This window comes from Ammospiza nelsoni, chromosome 8 (assembly GCF_027579445.1).
Source record: "Ammospiza nelsoni isolate bAmmNel1 chromosome 8, bAmmNel1.pri, whole genome shotgun sequence".
NCBI classification, from domain to species: Eukaryota; Metazoa; Chordata; class Aves; order Passeriformes; family Passerellidae; genus Ammospiza; species Ammospiza nelsoni.
In genome coordinates, this window is record NC_080640.1 from 2,287,869 (window position 1) to 2,305,604 (window position 17,736).

Below are 17,736 nucleotides of genomic sequence, written 5' to 3' on the forward strand. Positions count from 1 at the left end.
CAGCGAGGAGGAAAGGGAACTTCCAGATAAGCACACACAATCTCTGCTGCCTGAGGCACTGAGCTTTATCTCGGAGGGGGGATTTCTCACAATCACACACCTCAGCTGCAGGAAACATCTGAGGATTGCCCTCATCTCCATCCTGCCAGCCCCTCCTCAGCCCCAGCCATTCCAGGATCCACCAGCAGGACTCAAGGAGCTCTTCTGTCACTTTGTGATGTGCAGGAGACGAGACTTCCCCCCACAATTGTCAATTTTCATTACCCAAGTCCTGTGATGCCAAGCTCACCCACAGCCTTTTCTTTCCTTAATTTTTAGGATGGACATGATGTGAATAAAAGATTTCCCTGCCTTGCAATATCCCATAATGAGCCCAGTGGAGAGGACTTGTCCTTGGAGAAGTGCACAGGAAGGAGGGCAGCATCCTCCAGAGGTGCTGTGAGGAGCAGAAATGGGTTCCAGGTTTGTTTTCTGTAACACTGAGAGGATAAATTAAAAGTTGTTGCCCTCAGGGAGCATTTCTTGTTTGCATTTACATAAAATTTCCTTCATTTGAAGACTTTGGGTATGTCCTACAGGGATTTGACCTTTTTACTTAGATGCTGCTATCCTAAGATCTTCCTCCAGAAGCCAGCCCAACTATTTGTCCAGTGTGGGAGATGAAAACTCAGATTTGTATCAATTTCTGCTTATTTCAGCTTATTCTTCAGTACAATGACCAGAAAGAAATGGTGAACTCCATTCTTCCTTAAGTCCTTATTCCTGCTGGCTCCAGGAGCACTCAGATGTTCCTGCTCAAAGGTTGGATAAACAGCCAGAAATCCAGATGCAAAACAAAAACTACCAGTGGGAGGCTGAAACAAAAATGGATAAAACTCCTCACAAAACCACAAAACTCTCACTGTTCTGCAAATACTGAGGAAGAAGGAGCTGTAGAACTCCAAGCTGAAACACAAAACCTGTCAGAACCCTGGAGGCTGAGAATTTTAAACTTTCTGTGCTGAAGGGCACAGACCCACAAGAAAATACTCAATTTGACCTGAGGCTGTGGAGAAGCTTCCAAAATGGAATGATAGCACTGGGATTGTGGGTGTGGAGTTTGAATAGAAGTGTGTAATATCACATGGGGGAAAACTTAGAGTTTAAGGGTTTAGAATATAGCAAATACATGGGGGAAGATGGAGGTTTTAGGGCAGAGGCTGGTCCTTCTTCTCCACTTTCTTCTCCATGGGTTTGGGGGGTATTTTATAATTGGGCAGAAAAGTCCAATTGCAGACTCTGAGTGATTAGTTATTGCGTTACAAGTGAAAATAATTTAGGTGTCATTTCTTAATTGGACATTAAGTTAGCCATTTAATTGGACATAGTTAGCCATTTTGTAATTGTTAGAATGCTGTAGAACTCACAACTTGTAAAATAGAAAAGAAATAATAAAACACCTGAGTCTGAACATGACCTTTCCTCTCAAGTGCCTTCAACCTCAACAGAAGAAAAAAGAAGGCAAGAACCAGCAAAAATGGACATGGAAAAATCTTCAGAGTGCTCCAGGAGCTGCTCAGGGCTGAGGATGACAACGAGGGCAGAGACTCCTGTCACCTGCAGACTGCCAGGACTTCCAGTGCATGACACATTTTTACAGAGAAGTCCACAAATGACAGGGATTTAATCTAGAAGCAGACTGGATTCTCCATATGGGAGAAATGGAAAATGGGAAATGGATTTATAGAAGATTTTCAAAGCTTGATAGAAGGTTCACATAGCGTATTTCTGTATATAAACTGTGAGATAAGAAATCCTAACTTAGAAATGCTATAGAATAGGATGGACATTGTTGAGAGAGAAATGAACTAGAACCAAGTTTTAAAGGGCGGCCTTATTTATAAGACTAGATATTTTAGAGAAATAGAACTATGAAAAAGACATTGTAGCAAGGCTCACAACACTAATTTCAAGTAATTAACTTTTAACCATTTACAACATAGTGTAAATGAAGCTAATAAACCAAGAAACACTTATAATGTATAGTAATCAAAAAATAGTTAATTCTAATTGCAGTGGCGTAAATTGTAACATCTGTATTGTCTCACTCTTCACATAAAACAGAAAAGGAAATTGAAGTTTTTAAAACACCTCTCAGTTGCCTCGTCTCTACGTCAGGAAAAGGCTGAATCCAACATCCAGAGGCTCCCACTCCTTCAGTGGTGGAGAGTTATGCCCAGCTTTTGGCGCAGGCTCTGTTTCTCCACAAAGAAAACACCCTCGGTGACTTTGCTGTTTCTGAAAGGCTCAAATAACAGAGCCTGTCTTTCAGATGAACTTTTCTCTCAAAGCCTGGTGGTCAGCTGTGCCTACTCAGATGGATTCAGCTATGAACAACACAGAGCTGGGAATTCAGCAGATCAGAAAGGCCTTGGATGCTTCTGGGCAGCCACAGCTGCTCTGGGCACAGCACCCAAGGCCTTTCTGAGCTGATGGATGCCCAGCTTGGAATTATGGAAAGGTTTGGGTGGCAAGGGACCTCAAACATCACCCACTTCCACCCCTGCCATGGCAGGGACACCTCCCACTGTCCCAGGTGCTCCAGCCCCAGTGTCCAGCCTGGCCTTGGGCACTGCCAGGGATCCAGGGGCAGCCCCAGCTGCTCTGGGCACCTGTGCCACGGCCTCAAAGCCAAGAATCCCTTCCCAATATCCAATCCAAATCAACCCTCTTCCAAGTTAAAGCCATTCCCTGTGTCCTGTCCTTCCATCCCTTGTCCCCAGCCCCTCTCCAGCTCTCCTGGAGCCCCTTCAGGCCCTGCCAGGGCTCTGAGCTCTCCCTGGACCTGCTCCTCTCCAAGTGAGCACCCCCAGCTCTCCCAGCCCGGCTCCAGCCCTCAGAGCATCTCCACAGCTTCCTCAGGATCATTCCAGCAGCTCCACATCCTTACCCATAACTGGTTCGTTCCCAACTCTGTGAATTATTTCACAATTACAACAACACAGTAAATATTTCATCCCAAGACCAGCACAAGCCTTGCTGAACCAGAGCTGCACAGCCTCAGTTGGCTCCTGGTGGGTCCTCGAGGGCCACGGGCAGCTGAGGTCAACTCAGCAAGAACATGCAACACATTTGTTCCTTTTGTTCTGCACAAACACCAGGACAGGACAGCACAATGAAAACCAGCAGAACTGTCCTTTTCAACGCTCACAGTAAAAACGTTATTGGAGACATCAGCGGCCAGGAGGTCTCTCCCAAAGAGAGGAGCAGAAAATGAGGCGGGACAAGGCCCAGCCCACCCACAGACACACCGCTCAGCATTCCCTGCAAGAAAACGGCTCCTTCTCCTGGAAAACAGCCTCAGAAAACTCCCCAAATCTGCTCAATTAAACCAGGCTGGAGGGAAATCCAAGTGCTTTCCTTGAGGCTGCAGCGAGGGATCCCTGCCTGCTCCAGGGCATGCAGCTAACACCAAAGTGCATTTAAAATAAAGCCTTGACAGGAACACGGAGGAGAAATTTGTTGACATTATGAGAAGGTGAAAGGAAGAATAATTTGGATTTGGATCTCTGGATCACTGTGGTGGTGTTCACAGGGGTCCCAGGATGAGGGAAGAGAGGAGGATCTGACTCCATGTTTCAGGAGGCTGATTCATTATTTTATGATATAAATTACATTAAAACTATACTAAAAGAATAGAAGAAAGGATTTCATCAGAAGGTTAGCACGCAATAGAAAGGAATGATAATAAAATCTTGTGACTGACCAGAGAGTCCAAGCCAGCTGACTGTGATTGGCCATTAATTAGAAACAACCACATGAGCCCAATCCCAGATGCACCTGTTGCATCCCACAGCAGCAGATAACCATTGTTTGCATTTTGTTCCTGAGGCCTCCCAGCTTCTCAGCAGGAAAAATCCTAAGGAAAGGATTTTCCATAAAACATGTCTTGTGACAGATCACAAAGCCAGGATATAACTTTAGGCCCCTTTAGGATCCAGGATTTTGAAGATTCCTCATCCATTCAGATCCAAGTGGAAAGTCTGAAAGAGGTTTTAAAGACTTGATCCTACCTGGCCAAAAGCTCATGGACAAACACTCAAGACAATCTCAAACAACATCAGCAGAGACATTCCCAAAATAAGGAAAATCCCCAAAATAAGGAAAGCTAGCAATCCACTTGGAATTTTTTATCCTGCCCAGGGCATCAGGTCAGATATATTAAAGGCTATTTCAAAATAAAATGCAGTGGGAGCATCCCAGAGGCCCAATAACAATATCCTTTCTCCATTGTCCAGACTTTGTTTGCTTGGGAACAAAGCACACAGATGATTTTAGCATTCCAGAAATTTATAAACAGGGGATGCCTTGTTTCCTACAGAAAGCCACATCAGCAGAAACGTTCTTAATACCTGCTTGCACAATTTGGGAAAACGAGATAAATAAAAAGCTCTCAAGGAATCCAGGAACAAACAAAATGGGCTGTGGGGATTCTGTACAGAGAAATCCTCTTTTTGGGAGCCAACAACACCAGGGCATTGCTGCCATAAACACAAATCTCACTCAATTATTTAAATTTGATCATAATTAAAATAAAATTTAAAAAATCCAAGTAAAGAAACACACCAACACTGCTGCCCCAACAACCCCAAAATTCCTTTTACTACAACAGTTATGGATTGCCACTATTTACTATCCTGATACAAGCAGAATGAACTCTGCATTTACCATGCCTCAGGCTTGAAGCTATTTTAAGGAGCCGTTATTTCCCAAATTCCTATTGCAAAACATCCCGTGTTGCAATTAGACAAGAGTTACAGCTTTTAAATACTCTGATCAAAGAGCAACGACATGATGCAATTGTTTAGATGTTTCCAGGGAGACTTAAAAAGCCAGAAAACACCTGGTGGTTTTAAGTGGTCCTCATGGGAGTTCTTAAACACAGAGCTGGAAATTACACAAATGCCTCTGTGGTTTCTGAGTATTTTCAGCCTTGCAAATTAACAGAATCTCTTTAATACCTTTGATAATTTATTAGCTCCTGCTGCAAGCCCCTAAGCAGCAAATCCCCGATGCCACCAATTCTGCAAATGCATTGCTGCCTGTGATATTGCTGTGCTGCATCACTCTGATTATTGATCTGAGGGGCTGAAAGCAGCTTGAAAAGCCCCTCTTCTGCCTGAAATCACATTATTTTGCCATGTTTATATCCCACAGACACAATTCATCAGTGCATGTAGACCTATATAAAATTATAATAACTATAATATATAATAACTATATTATGCATAACTATTATATAATGGCTATAATATAACTACAATAACTACAATATACGATAATATACTATAACGATAATATACTATAACGATAATATACTATAACGATAATATACTATAACGATAATATACTATAACGATAATATACTATAACTATAATATACTATAACTATAATATACTATAACTATAATATACTATAACTATAATATACTATAACTATAATATACTATAACTATAATATATAACAACAGTAACATAATATATAATAGTTATGTAAATAACTATAATAAAACCACCAGTACTACATGGAATTTTTAAGAAAAGCATCATGCCCTCCTGAAATAATGAGATTAAGGAAAAAAATAAACCTCAAATCCATAAAACACAACCCAAAACCCAAGAAATGTCATCACCTGCCTTGGTCTAGGGAAGAGGGGACGTCCCTACACTCCTGCCCTGCCCTTCCCAGGATGGGACAAGTCCCTGCTGAACGGGCTCATTTCCCCCTTGGGCTTTGTTGCTTCTGTCCCCGGGGAAAATTCCAGTTTCCCTGCAGGGATAAAGGTTCCTGTGAGCCCCGAGGCAGCGCCCATGAATGGCTGCAGTGTTCAGTGCCAGAGCCAGTCATGCTCCCCCAAACAATTGGTGTTTGTGGTCCTCAGGCAGCAGCCCACTGGGCATCAGCAAAGGGCTGGCATCACCTCGGGGAGAAAAGTTCAAGAGAAATACAATATTTTCCCTAGAATCCATCTTTTTAGTTTCATATTTTCTCCAAAATCTGCCATTTTTACTTCATATTTTCTCCAAAAATCCACCTTTTCTTTGTTTCATATCTTCTCCAAAAACCCACCTTTTTTATTTCACATGTTCTCCATAAATCTGCCTTTTTTTTTGTTGCATACTTTCTCTAAAAATCCACTTTTTTGTTTCACATTTTCTCCAAAAATCTCCCCTTTTTCTTTTTCATCCTCACACATCAAAGCAACTCAACAACCATCGCCAAAGCCATGGTGGGTCTCAAAATGAAAAGCAGGTGGGAAATGAGCTTAACTAAGTGAAAGCTACAGCTCAGCCTCACTCAAGTCATTAAAAAACAAGGGCAGATCTTGCTCTGAATATCAATTTTTATGGCCAAGTCTTTTATGCACATAAAGTCACACGTGCAAGGTGTTTTCTGTGCTCAGCGTCTGATTATTCCGAGCAGAAATTCAAAGCCCATCGCCCTCACCAGCTCTGAATTCCCCCCTGGAGCTGGGAAGGGAGGAGCAGAGATGGATGCTCCAAACCTTGTCCTTCAGGTGGGATTTTCATCCCCACTCACTTCAATTCCTGCTTCTCCCCATCCTGCCTTTCCCAAAACCTCTGCTCCCCCACAAAGCCACTAAAACCCAACTGGCTGAGATTTCACTCCTAATCAAACCCCCAAATCCCACCTTGCTTTATTCCCACTCAAACCATCCAAGGACTTTCTGTAACCATTGTTATTTGCACAGATATCACACCTTAAAAATATTTTCCTGTATTTTGTCTTGCTCTGTTGGCTTTGATTCATTTCTTTTGGTGGTAAGAGTAGATTTCTTTGTGTAGACATAAATGCGGGAAATGGACATTACCCAACACTGAAACGCTACCAGTTCATCTCCCAAACTCCTTTCTCCCATCCGAGAGAGTGAATCAAATATCTTTGAATAATAAAAAGTTATTTAAGATGGTTAAAGTATCCAAAGCACTGCTGGATGGACACAAAACAGCCCAAGACATGGTTTATGCTCCTCTTCAGAAGAGCTGATAGAAGGCACTGAATTTGAATTTCAAATACATCTAAATTCAGTAAAAATTAAAAATTGTTAAAAACCATTTACCACACTTCTGAAACAAAAATCATGCCCAGCTGTGGCTGCATTTCTGGCTGAAAACTGGTGTGTCCCTCCCCCAGCCCTGCACAGCTGGGCACAGCTCTGCAAACTCTGCCTGCCAGGACAGCTCCTGCCCTGCTCCTTTCCCACGCCCCAGAGCTGCTTCCCATGACAGCTCCCACTGCAGCCCTTGGAATGAGGGGAAAACCCCTCAGGGATGGCCTGGCCAGCCTCAAATCCCATCCCAGGAAAAGTGCACAGAGCAAAACTGCCCTGGAAGAGCCTGGGCAGCAGCAGCATCCTGCAGGGATTAACTCCTGAAAACAGGAACGTACAACTCCGCTCACACAGAAGGGGCTCCAAGGATTTTCCAGGGATTTTCCAGGGATTTTCCAGGGATTTTCCAAGGAAATTATTCAAGTTTCTTCCTCGGGAAGTTCTGGTAAATGAGGCTAAATTTCAAGGGTAAATAGTTTGATGCAGCGCAGCAGCTCTGGAGCTTCTTCAGGACAAATTACAGCTCAAGTTACACATGCACAAAACTGATAAATAACTTGGGCAGTTCACAGTCAGAGATCCTGTCTTGAGGGGCCCAAAACTGACCCCAGGATTTGAGATTCCTCCCTGAAAAATGCCCCATTATGACAGAAATTATCTCAACATCACAAGCTCCTAAGTCTACTTCTAATGGTTCAAACTCTGTAATGTAAATAGGTCATTATTTAAATATAGTTCCCTGTTCCCACCTTTTCCTTTCCTCTCTGCCTTCCCAGAAATATTTAAGTCTCTACAACTTCCTCTCCCCCCACTTCTGCCAGGAACCAGTGCTGGAGTGGGAGGTTTGCCTGTGGAAAACAGATTAGAATTAAGTGTTGGATCTGTGGCCTTGAAATGTGCCCTCAGCTGAGTTTTTAATTTGGGCTTTTCAAGATTGATCAGCACACGTGTAATTTAAAAGCAATTTGAAGCAGCAAGGTGGGGAGTTTGACTTAAAATTAATGAGCTTTTGACATCTGCAAACAAAATGATAACGTGAACCCATTTAAACTCAGGCTTGTGTTTAACAGGGAAAGCATCTATCATCTTAACATGGTTACACAAAGGCTGTGCTGCTGCCATCCTAAAGCTGTTCCACACCATCCTGCTCTCAGCAGCAATTTGCAAACTTTGTTGTATCAGATTAGTAGAAAGACAGGCTGCAGATCAATTAATATCATTGAATAATTAAATGTTTTAAGTGACATTCTGCAGCATGATTGAAGACATTCATGAAACCCAAATTTAAATTAATCAGATTCAGTCCCTGAGACATCTAAACCCCCAGAACTTGAGGTGCAAGCATTATTTATGGCTTGTTTAAATCAGGATTTTACTGCTCAGGGAAGGCCCAGCACTGCAGCAACCACAGCATGTTCCAGCAGAAACCAAGACTGGGAATGCAAAGGAAAATAAATCCTCCAAGGACAACCAGCAGAGATGACAAGATTAAAGGGCAAAAGACAATCAGGATGGAATTTAGCAAAAGAAACAGTGCACAGGGTGAGGGAAGGGTTAGGAGTGAAAACTGCAGCTGAGGAGTTACAGCTCTGGCTAAAGAAATATTTACAGCTCCTGTATCAAATATCCTGCAAACCAGAGGGTCTGGAAACAGGAATTTTCATCGTTGGCTTCAAGCTGTGATCAGCCTGCCTTTCATTTACCAGAGTTAGACTTTATTTTGGACAAAAAATTCCATCCAGAGAACCAAGGGAGGTAAGAAATGACAGGAGCAAACGCCAGGATCAAAGCAGGCGTGGTGTGACCCTGGTGGAGCTTGGTCCCACCTGTGGGAATTCACAGACAGGACAGCAGCAGCCCCTGGGGCACCTGTGGGGTTCTGGACCTCAGACAGGGAAGCAGCAACTCCAACAACCAACCCAAAGTCAAGCCCTCCAACCCAATCCTCACAACCAACCCACATCCTCACCCCAACCCAATCACCCCACAGCCCTGCAGAAGATAAGAGATTTCAGGATTACAAATTTCCCTGGGTGGTTGCTATTCATAAGAGCCAGGAGAGAACTGGTTTTTCTTATAGAGACATCTCCATAACATTAATAAGAACTTCTCTCCCTCAGAAAACTAAAGAAAGACTATTCTAGAAGTAATAAACTGACTAAAGTTTTAAGCTTTGTTTCTTTACATTGTCAGCGAGAAAGAAAAAAGTTGTGGGGGGAAGAAAAGTGTTCTGGAAGTTTTGTTCTAATTTGTACTACTTTCTTTTAATTATTGCTAATAATATTTTCTTTATTATCTTTTACAATTCTGAGCCTACTTTGCCTTTCCCCTAATCCTACCTCACAACAAAATGTGAGTACATGAATTAACCAGCACCGAACCCCCACACTCATTGCTGTGCAGGAAAGGGGGGTTTGGAACCATGGAGGTCCCAGTTCATCCCAGTCTGGCTCAACCAAAATTGCTCTGCAGGTCTCCAGGGGGCTCTGGGATGAACCACAGCAGCTCCGGAATTTATTCCAGGGGAAAGAGATGGGTTTTGAAGAAAACTCAAACCCACAGCAATTAAGGGAACTCCCAATCAGCAGCAAACCTGGAATTGATGCAGCTCAGAAGAGTGAGATCTTGCCATGGAGATGCAGCTGGGTATTCCATTCTAAATTATTTTCTCCACAGCAACAAAACCTCCAAGTCAGAGGTTTATCCTCCAGCTGCCCTGATTATTGTGTCTTGATCTCTTAGAAGTGACATGAGTAACACACTTTTCACTTCTTCCCGTGCAAATCTGTTATTTGCTCTCTTTAAAATTCATTGTCCTACTAAACCAAAGCCTTCCCAAGTCCTCATTCTCCCTGATTCTTGCTGCTGCATCCCTGTTTGTGTGTTATCTGCAGGAACAGGTGCTCTTGGCACAGCTCCTTCCAGCTGCTGGGGCATCCTCACACCCCTGTGGGAAAGAGCTGCCTCCTCCCAAGACAGAAACCCAGAATTGTCACTTCTAGCGCTCAGATATTTTTTTTAGTTTATGTCTCATCTCACTTCTGCCTGATTTTACAGTTTTGTTTTTGTCAGACCTCTCATTCTTACCAAAAAAACTCTCGCTGTACATTAGAAAAAAGAAATCTCAGCTAAGAAAAGCTTTCAGGACTGAGCACTTTTTCCTTTTTACAGAGGGGATAAAAGTGATAGAAAACCCCAGAAGTGAGTTGTTGTACATTTCCCAGTGACAATCCACCAGCACTGCAAGCAACAAACCAATCCAGCACATTTCTCCCCAGTTTCATTCCTCCCCTCAGCCAGGAAACACCTTTGAACAGAGGCAGAGCTCTGGGAGCAGATCTGACTTTGCCATTTCAGCACTGAGTCAGTGCCAGCAGCCAAAGGGGAAAGGGCATTTTTGGGGCAGGGGATGTCACTGGTGAGGCATCCTCTGCAGGAAACACAGAGGGTTTGGGCAGGCAGAGGGATATCAGGGATGTAAATAATAATAACAATAATAACAATAATAATAACAATAATAATAATAATAATAATAATAATAATAATAATAATAATAATAATAATAATAATAATAATAATAATAATAATAATATTCCTGCAGCAAGTCTGCTGAACACGCCTTAAAAATACACTCCATGATGTGAATAACTCAAAATTAAATCCTGTACAAACACTTCAACAGAATGCTGCTGCTGCTGAGCTCCTCCTATCGCTGCCTTATCAGTGTCTCATTGCAGCTCTGGCTTACACAAGTATTAAATGTATTTGTACAACACACCTGAAGAGATATCAACATTTCAGCAAGAAGTTTGGAATAAATACAGGCAGGGTTTTTTTTACTATTAACACTTAGAGCATTTGGGATTGTGCAATTCAGATCAGACAGGACAAAAACAACACCAGGATGGAACCCTGTGCAGAAAGGCACAATGAGTAAAAACCACAAGGTTAGAGTTTAAAAAGATGCAGAAATCCTGCACAGAGCATCCACTCCTCATTCAGCCCAAATTCTGCTGCATCACATCACAGATCAGCTCAAGCAACACCCAAATCATTCCCTGAGCCAGCTCTGAGCCCAGAACACCACAGGCACATCCAGGGGAGCCATAAATGCTCCACCAAGACCACACAAACTCCTTCATAATTCATGGAGCCAATTCTCAGCACTTCCCATGCTGGGCACAGAACGAGATTGCAGCTTACAGAGGGATTTTCTGCCATTAATATTGCAGCAGGAGCTCAATAATGAAATGCCCAGCAAGGAGCAGAGAGGTGCTCACTGCAGCCATGCAAACAGCATCCCTCAGCCCTGCCTGCTCTGCTGCTGCTGCCCAGCCTGCAGGGATGCTGGAAAAGTGCAGCCTCCCCAGAAAAGCTGCAGACTCCTTCAAAAACTGCAGCCTCCTCCCCCAAAAAAACTGCAGCCTCTCCCCCCAAAAAAACTGCAGACTCCTTCAAAAACCTGCAGCCTCTCCCCCCAAAAAAACTGCAGACTCCTTCAAAAACCTGCAGCCTCTCCCCCCCAAAAAACTGCAGACTCCTTCAAAAACCTGCAGCCTCTCCCCCCAAAAAAACTGCAGCCTCTCCCCCCAAAAAAACTGCAGACTCCTTTAAAAACCTGCAGCCTCTCCCCCCAAAAAAACTGCAGACTCCTTCAAAAACCTGCAGCCTCTCCCCCCCAAAAAACTGCAGACTCCTTCAAAAACCTGCAGCCTCTCCCCCCAAAAAAACTGCAGCCTCTCCCCCCAAAAAAACTGCAGACTCCTTTAAAAACCTGCAGCCTCTCCCCCCAAAAAACCTGCAGCCTCCTCCACCCCAAAATACCTGTGGCCTCTCCCTGGGAAAAATGCAGCCTCCCTCAAAAAAACTGCAGCCTCCTCCCCCCAAAAAACCTCAGCCTCCCCCTAAAAAAATCCTGCAGCCTCTCCCCGGGAAAAATGCAACCTCCCCCAAAAATCTGCAGCCTCACCCTCCAAAATAAACTGCAGCCTCCCTCCCCCAAAAAAATCTGTGTCCTCCCCCCAAAAAAACCTGAAGGCTCCCAGGGAAAAATGCAGCCTCCCCCAATAAAACTGCAGCCTCCCTAAAAAAAACCTGCAGCCTCCTCAGGGGTGCTGGATGAGGAGCAAGTGCCAGCGCTGGAGTCAGATTCAGCAAACCCACCCCATTGTGCTGTTTATAAAGGAAATGTGGTCCCTTCCTGGCAGCCCCCCTGCAATGAGGATGGAATTGCAGCTCCTACCCAAAACATCTGTTTCCAGCCTCTCCTCCTGAGAAACGTTCATTGCATGTCAGATGCAGAATAATTCACTTTAAAGCCCATTTAAAGGCAGTTTTCTCCACCAAAACATCACCATTCACTGATGACACCACACAGGGGATCTCCAGCCCTGCCATAAATCCATGCTGAGGAATATTTTGGAAACATAGACTGAAACACAACATCACATCCACAAAATGCCAACATCATTCCCAGGAGGGAGCAGCACAACCCTCAGGTTCCCTAGAATTGAACCATTTTCCTGCAGAAGCTCCCACTCCTCCAGCAAGGGCTCTGTGTGCTCCCGGCAGCACGACAAACAATTCATTATTCCTTGGGATCTCCCTGCTTTTCCTCCTCCACAGCATTCCATGCTTGCTCTTTTTTTATTTTCCACTGCTCCAAAACCTTGAACAAATTTTCCTGGCATCACCAGGCATGAAGAACATGAACACTTTGCTGATAACAAGAGCTGGAGAGGGGCTTTTGATAAGGGCTTGGAGTGACAGGACAAGGGGGAAAGGCTTTAAACTGAAGGAGGGGACATTTAGATGGGATATTGGGCAGGAATTGTTCCCTGAGAGGGTGGCAGGCCCTGGCACAGGTGCCCAGAGCAGTTTGGCTGTCCCTGGATCCCTGGCAGTGCCAAGGCCAGGCTGGAGCCCCTGGGACAGGGGGAGGTGTCCCTGCCATGGCAGGGGTGGCACTGGGTGGCATTTGAGGTCCCTTCCAATCCAAACCCTTCTGTGTGTGTGTAACGCGTGGATCTGGCTCTCAGAAAGCACCAAGGATATCTGTGACAGGGCAGGATCTCTCTGACTTCCTCCAGCTCTACTTCACACTTCTGGCAGTGTGTCAAGCCCTGTCCACTCGTTTTTCTTCACAAAACCTCTTAAATGAGTGAGAGAAAGGTCACCCGGTCAGCAGCCAGAGCCCTGCTGGATCACACTCTGAAACCAGCCCAGTTAATAACAGAGCTCCAGAAACCCAGCTCAGTTAATAACAGAGCTCTGCAGCTTTGGGCATGCCACCAGCAGCTCCAGAAACCCAACAAACTCCAAAATCCTTTCAGCCTTCCTGAGAAGGTGCAGAGCCCACTCTGTGCAAGGCAAGGAGCAGCTGTGCCCCAGCCCCAGCTGTGTGGGACAGGGGGGTTTCACACAGATATTGAACCTGCTGAGTCCCCCAGCAATCCTTTTCCAGCTTCTCTTGATTTCAGCCCACACAGCACACTCCTGACACCAGGCAGGAGCTGGGAATGCCATGGAGGATGAGGGAAGGAGAATAAGATTTAAAAAATTCAGAGATTCCAGACAACTTTATGAAAAGCCAGTCGTTACTCAGAGATAAAAAACCTCGACTGAGTTTGTTAACAGATAAATAACCAGAAACATCTGAGGTGGAAAGCAAGAAAAAATTCGAAATACAAACACACAGGACCCAAATGTGCTAAAATTCCCCACGTAGCACCTGAGGAGAAATTCCTGCAGCCCAACCAGCCCCAGCACCCTGCTTTAGGTACAGAAAGAAGTCTGGGATTATTAAAGGTGCCAGCAAAGCTTTCAAAGCAGGAATTCAGTTTTGCTCAGCGCCTGGGAGAATCCCTGCATTTCAGGAGCACGGAGCACAGCGATCCCTTTCTTTGGGAGCACAGCAAACACACCAAACACTACGCCCACACCATTTTGTTTCTCACATTCTTTTCTTTCCCTTCTTCTCGCACATTTCTGAGCTCTCTCCACACATTTCAGCTCGTCCTGGCACTTGAGAAATGAAATGTTTTCAGCTGAATTGGCTGTGCTGGGAGCATCCATCGCCCCACAGGTGATTCTGCATCCACACCAGCACTGTCCCCTCCTCCTGGGGACCTCAGCCTGCTGGTCCCACCCCACCCCACCCCTGCCCTGCTCTCCCCAGTGCCACCCCCCAAACCCCACAGACTGCCCCACAAACACCTCATTACCCCCATTAAGTCTCCTCTCCAAGCCCAAATTCCACCTGATCAAGACCAAGCCGGTCTCCCCAAACCACCTAAAATTTCCCACTCTAAGCTTCATTTATCCCTCAGCACCTCCAGGTGGGGGATAACATCCCTCCAGCATGAGGGAAACACATTTTATCCACATTTAAATCTCTTCTAAACTATGCCCAGCTTCCAGCTGAATGTCATTAGTTTCCATCAGAAGTTACTTATTTTATTTATTTATTTATTTACAAGCCCCAAACACAGCACAGACAGAAGGTACAACTGTAACTCACTTTAAATTTTTTTTTTCAATTCTCTGCATCCTTATTTCTACTTTCCACGGATTATAACATCTAAGGGAAAAAAAAAAACCTCAAAACTGAAAAGCTTGATAAGCACTGCCTTTTCTTTCAGCTCAGCAGTGTCTACTCCATCCAAATCAGACACAGACAGCTACACAGCTGAACACACAGAAAATCACTTCACGATATGGAAATAAGCCACATGGAGAGGAACCTCCCTGAAAAATTGGGAGAAACGCAGGAGACAGCCTTTCACAATCAGCAAACACAGTTCATCCCGCAGCAAATACCCGCTAACCCTTTCCACAAAGCCGCGAGTAAAGAGAAAAATAAAATCCCGTGATGGGAAGCAGTGAAAAGCCACGTGAAAGCCAACCGATATATGGAACACATGGAAATAGAGAGAGTTTAACCAACACCAGCCTTGACCGTGGGAGACCACAAGAGTTGGTCCGCAGCCACCGGTCCCGCTCACCTGAACGCGGCCCCGCTCACTTCAGGAGGGGCTGGGTGGGAACCGAGGGCAGAAAATCGCTTTTAAAGGGGCAGCTCAGGGGCCAGCCCATCCCGGGAGCGGGGCAGGGCCCGGGGAGCACACCTGGGGGGATGCGCGGGGATCGGCAGGGACAGCCAGCGATGTCCGGGGATGCCCAGGGATGTCCAAGGATACCCAGGGATGCCAAGTGATATCCAGGGATGCCCAGGGATGCGCGGGGAGCCGGCCGTGCCCTTGGCGCTGGCACGTCCCGCATCTCCGGGCGCCGCGCGGTCCCAGCCCCGCCGAGGAGCCGCGGCCGCCGCTCCGCCCGCCCGCGCTGCCGCCACTGCTGGGATGTCGCTGCCGGGATGTGGCCGGGCCGGTGCCCAGGGCCGGCCCCGGGCAGCTCCGCGCTCTCCCCGTCCGTGCCCGGCTCGGAGCCGCCCGGCCGCCGCCGGCACCTGCGGGCGGCATCCCCGCTCCCTCCTTCCCCCTCTCCTTCCCTCCGCCCTCGCCCCTCGCTCACCTGCGCGGCTGCGGCGGCTCCGCGGGCCGCTGGCGGCGCGGCCGGGCCGGCCGGGCAGGCGCTGTGGGCCGGGGCGGCGGCTCCCGGCAGGAAATTTCCCTTTGGCCGCCGCCTCCTCCCGCTGCCGCCGCCGCCGCCGCCGCTGCCGAGCCCCAGCCCGGCCGAGCCCGCGCTCAGCCCGGGCCGCGCCGCCCGCCGCGCCGCCTGGCGGACACGGAGCGCACTGCAGCGGGAGCGGCCCCGCCGGGACGCGGCCTTGGGGCTCTGTCGGCGACAGCGACAGCGACACCGCCGCCCAGCCGTGTCACCGCCACCGCATCCCACAGCAGCCCCGCCGCACGCACAGGCTGCGCCACGAGCGCCCGGCTCCCTCCCGAGCTCCTCCCGGAGGTGCCGCACCTGCCCGTGTCCCCATCCATGCTGCGGTGTCCCCTGCGCTCGGGATGCCCCGCACGCTCCGTCTCTCGCTGCCCAGCCCGCCCGGGATGTGTCGCTGCACCTGGGGCTGGCGGCGCCCGTGTCCCCTGCGAGGGACAGCGAGCGGGACGGGACACCCGGAATGGCAGCGGCCGGTGGGAAAGTAGGGCAGGCAGGGAGGAGGGGATTTGCGGCAGTCGGGAGCTCGAGGCACATCTTGGCTCCAGTCCCTGCCACACACCTTTCCCAGAACCACGGGAGCCTCCCAGCAGGAGAAATCCCGGCTCCAGGAGGGATCTGAAAAGTCCTGCCCAACGATTCTCTGCGTTACTTTCAGACGCCCCCATAGCCATGCACACCGCGTTTGAGTTTTCCACAAGGTGTCCCAGAGCGAGAAGAGCATCCCAGCCGGAGAAATCCCTGCTCCAGGAGAGATCCTAAAAGTCTTTCCTAAAATTAATATTTCTATATTTTACTTTCAACCTCCCCCATATCAATGCACACTACATTATACTGTATATATAACTACATATACTATTATATAAACTATATTAAGTTTTCCACAAGGTGTCCCAAAGAAAGAAGAGCATCCCAGCAGGAGAAATCCCTGCTCCAGGAGAGATCCTAAAAATCTTTCCTAAAATTAATCAAACTCTGGATTACTTTCAAGCCCCAATGCCCATGCACACTGTGTTTAAGTTCTCCTATAGATGTCCCAGAGAAAGAGCAAACCAGGAGAAACCCCTCCTTTCCCAGCCTTAATGTTTCTATATTTTAATTTCAACCTCTCCCATATCAATGCACACTATATTATGCTGTATATAAATTATATATACTATTGTATAAACTATATTAAGTTTTCCAAAAGATGTCTCAGACCAAGGAGAGCATCCCAGCAGGAGAAGAAAGATCCAAGCAAACTTGAAAAGTCTTTCCTCACCTTAATGTTTCTATATTTTACTTTCAACCTCCCCCATACCAATGCACACTATATTATACTGTATATAAACTATATATACTATTATATAAACTGTATTAAGTTTTCCACCCTGTATTAAGCTTTCCAACTGTATTAAGAAATCCCTCCTCCAGGAGAGATCCAAGCAATTTTAATCAACTTTCCCTACCTTAATGATCCTCTGTGTTGTTTTCCAAACCCCCACACCCACGTAGCCAACATTTAGGTGCTCCAAAGGATGTCAGACAACTGGGAGATGTAAAGAAAGACCCAGCAGAAGAAAAAAAAAATCAGAACATCTGTGAATGTTTGTGTCTTCTGCAGGAAACTTCATCAGGGCCTAATTACATCCCTTTGGCATCGTGTTGATGAGGAAACAGCAATTTAGTGGGGCTGGAATCCCGTGAGCACACGTGGCAGGGCACAGCACCGGGGAGGAGCTGGATTTTAATGAACATTTTTGCAGATAAATGGCTGCAACTCAGCGATTTTCTCACTGAGAACCACTTGCAAGGAATTGGATATTAATTTAAATGAGTGCTTATAGCCAGGAGATAAAATAAATAGAATTATTATATGTGTTGGAGACAAAATGACCACATTTTCTGTTAGTGCAGGAATTAAAGATCCTATTAGGCTGTGTGCTCCCAAAATTAATTAGTCATGAGGCAGAAATGGGAAGCCAAGTTGTACAACAAAGTTTTTAATACATTATTT

At 46.3% G+C, this 17,736-nt stretch overlaps 1 protein-coding gene across 2 annotated transcripts in view; it reads right to left on the bottom strand.

The window, feature by feature from the left end:
* Positions 1–15,802, bottom strand: part of PTPRE (protein tyrosine phosphatase receptor type E) — a 92,341-nt gene extending 76,539 nt beyond the window's left edge. Inside the window, exon 1 of one of the 2 annotated variants that reach the window (XM_059477055.1) lies at positions 15,645–15,802. The gene's annotated coding sequence lies outside the window, so the exon portion shown is untranslated. Of the gene's footprint in view, positions 1–5,672; positions 5,750–15,644 lie in introns of those variants that run through there. The other variant, XM_059477054.1, reaches the window with a different exon arrangement.
* Positions 15,803–17,736: the final 1,934 nt, after the last annotated feature.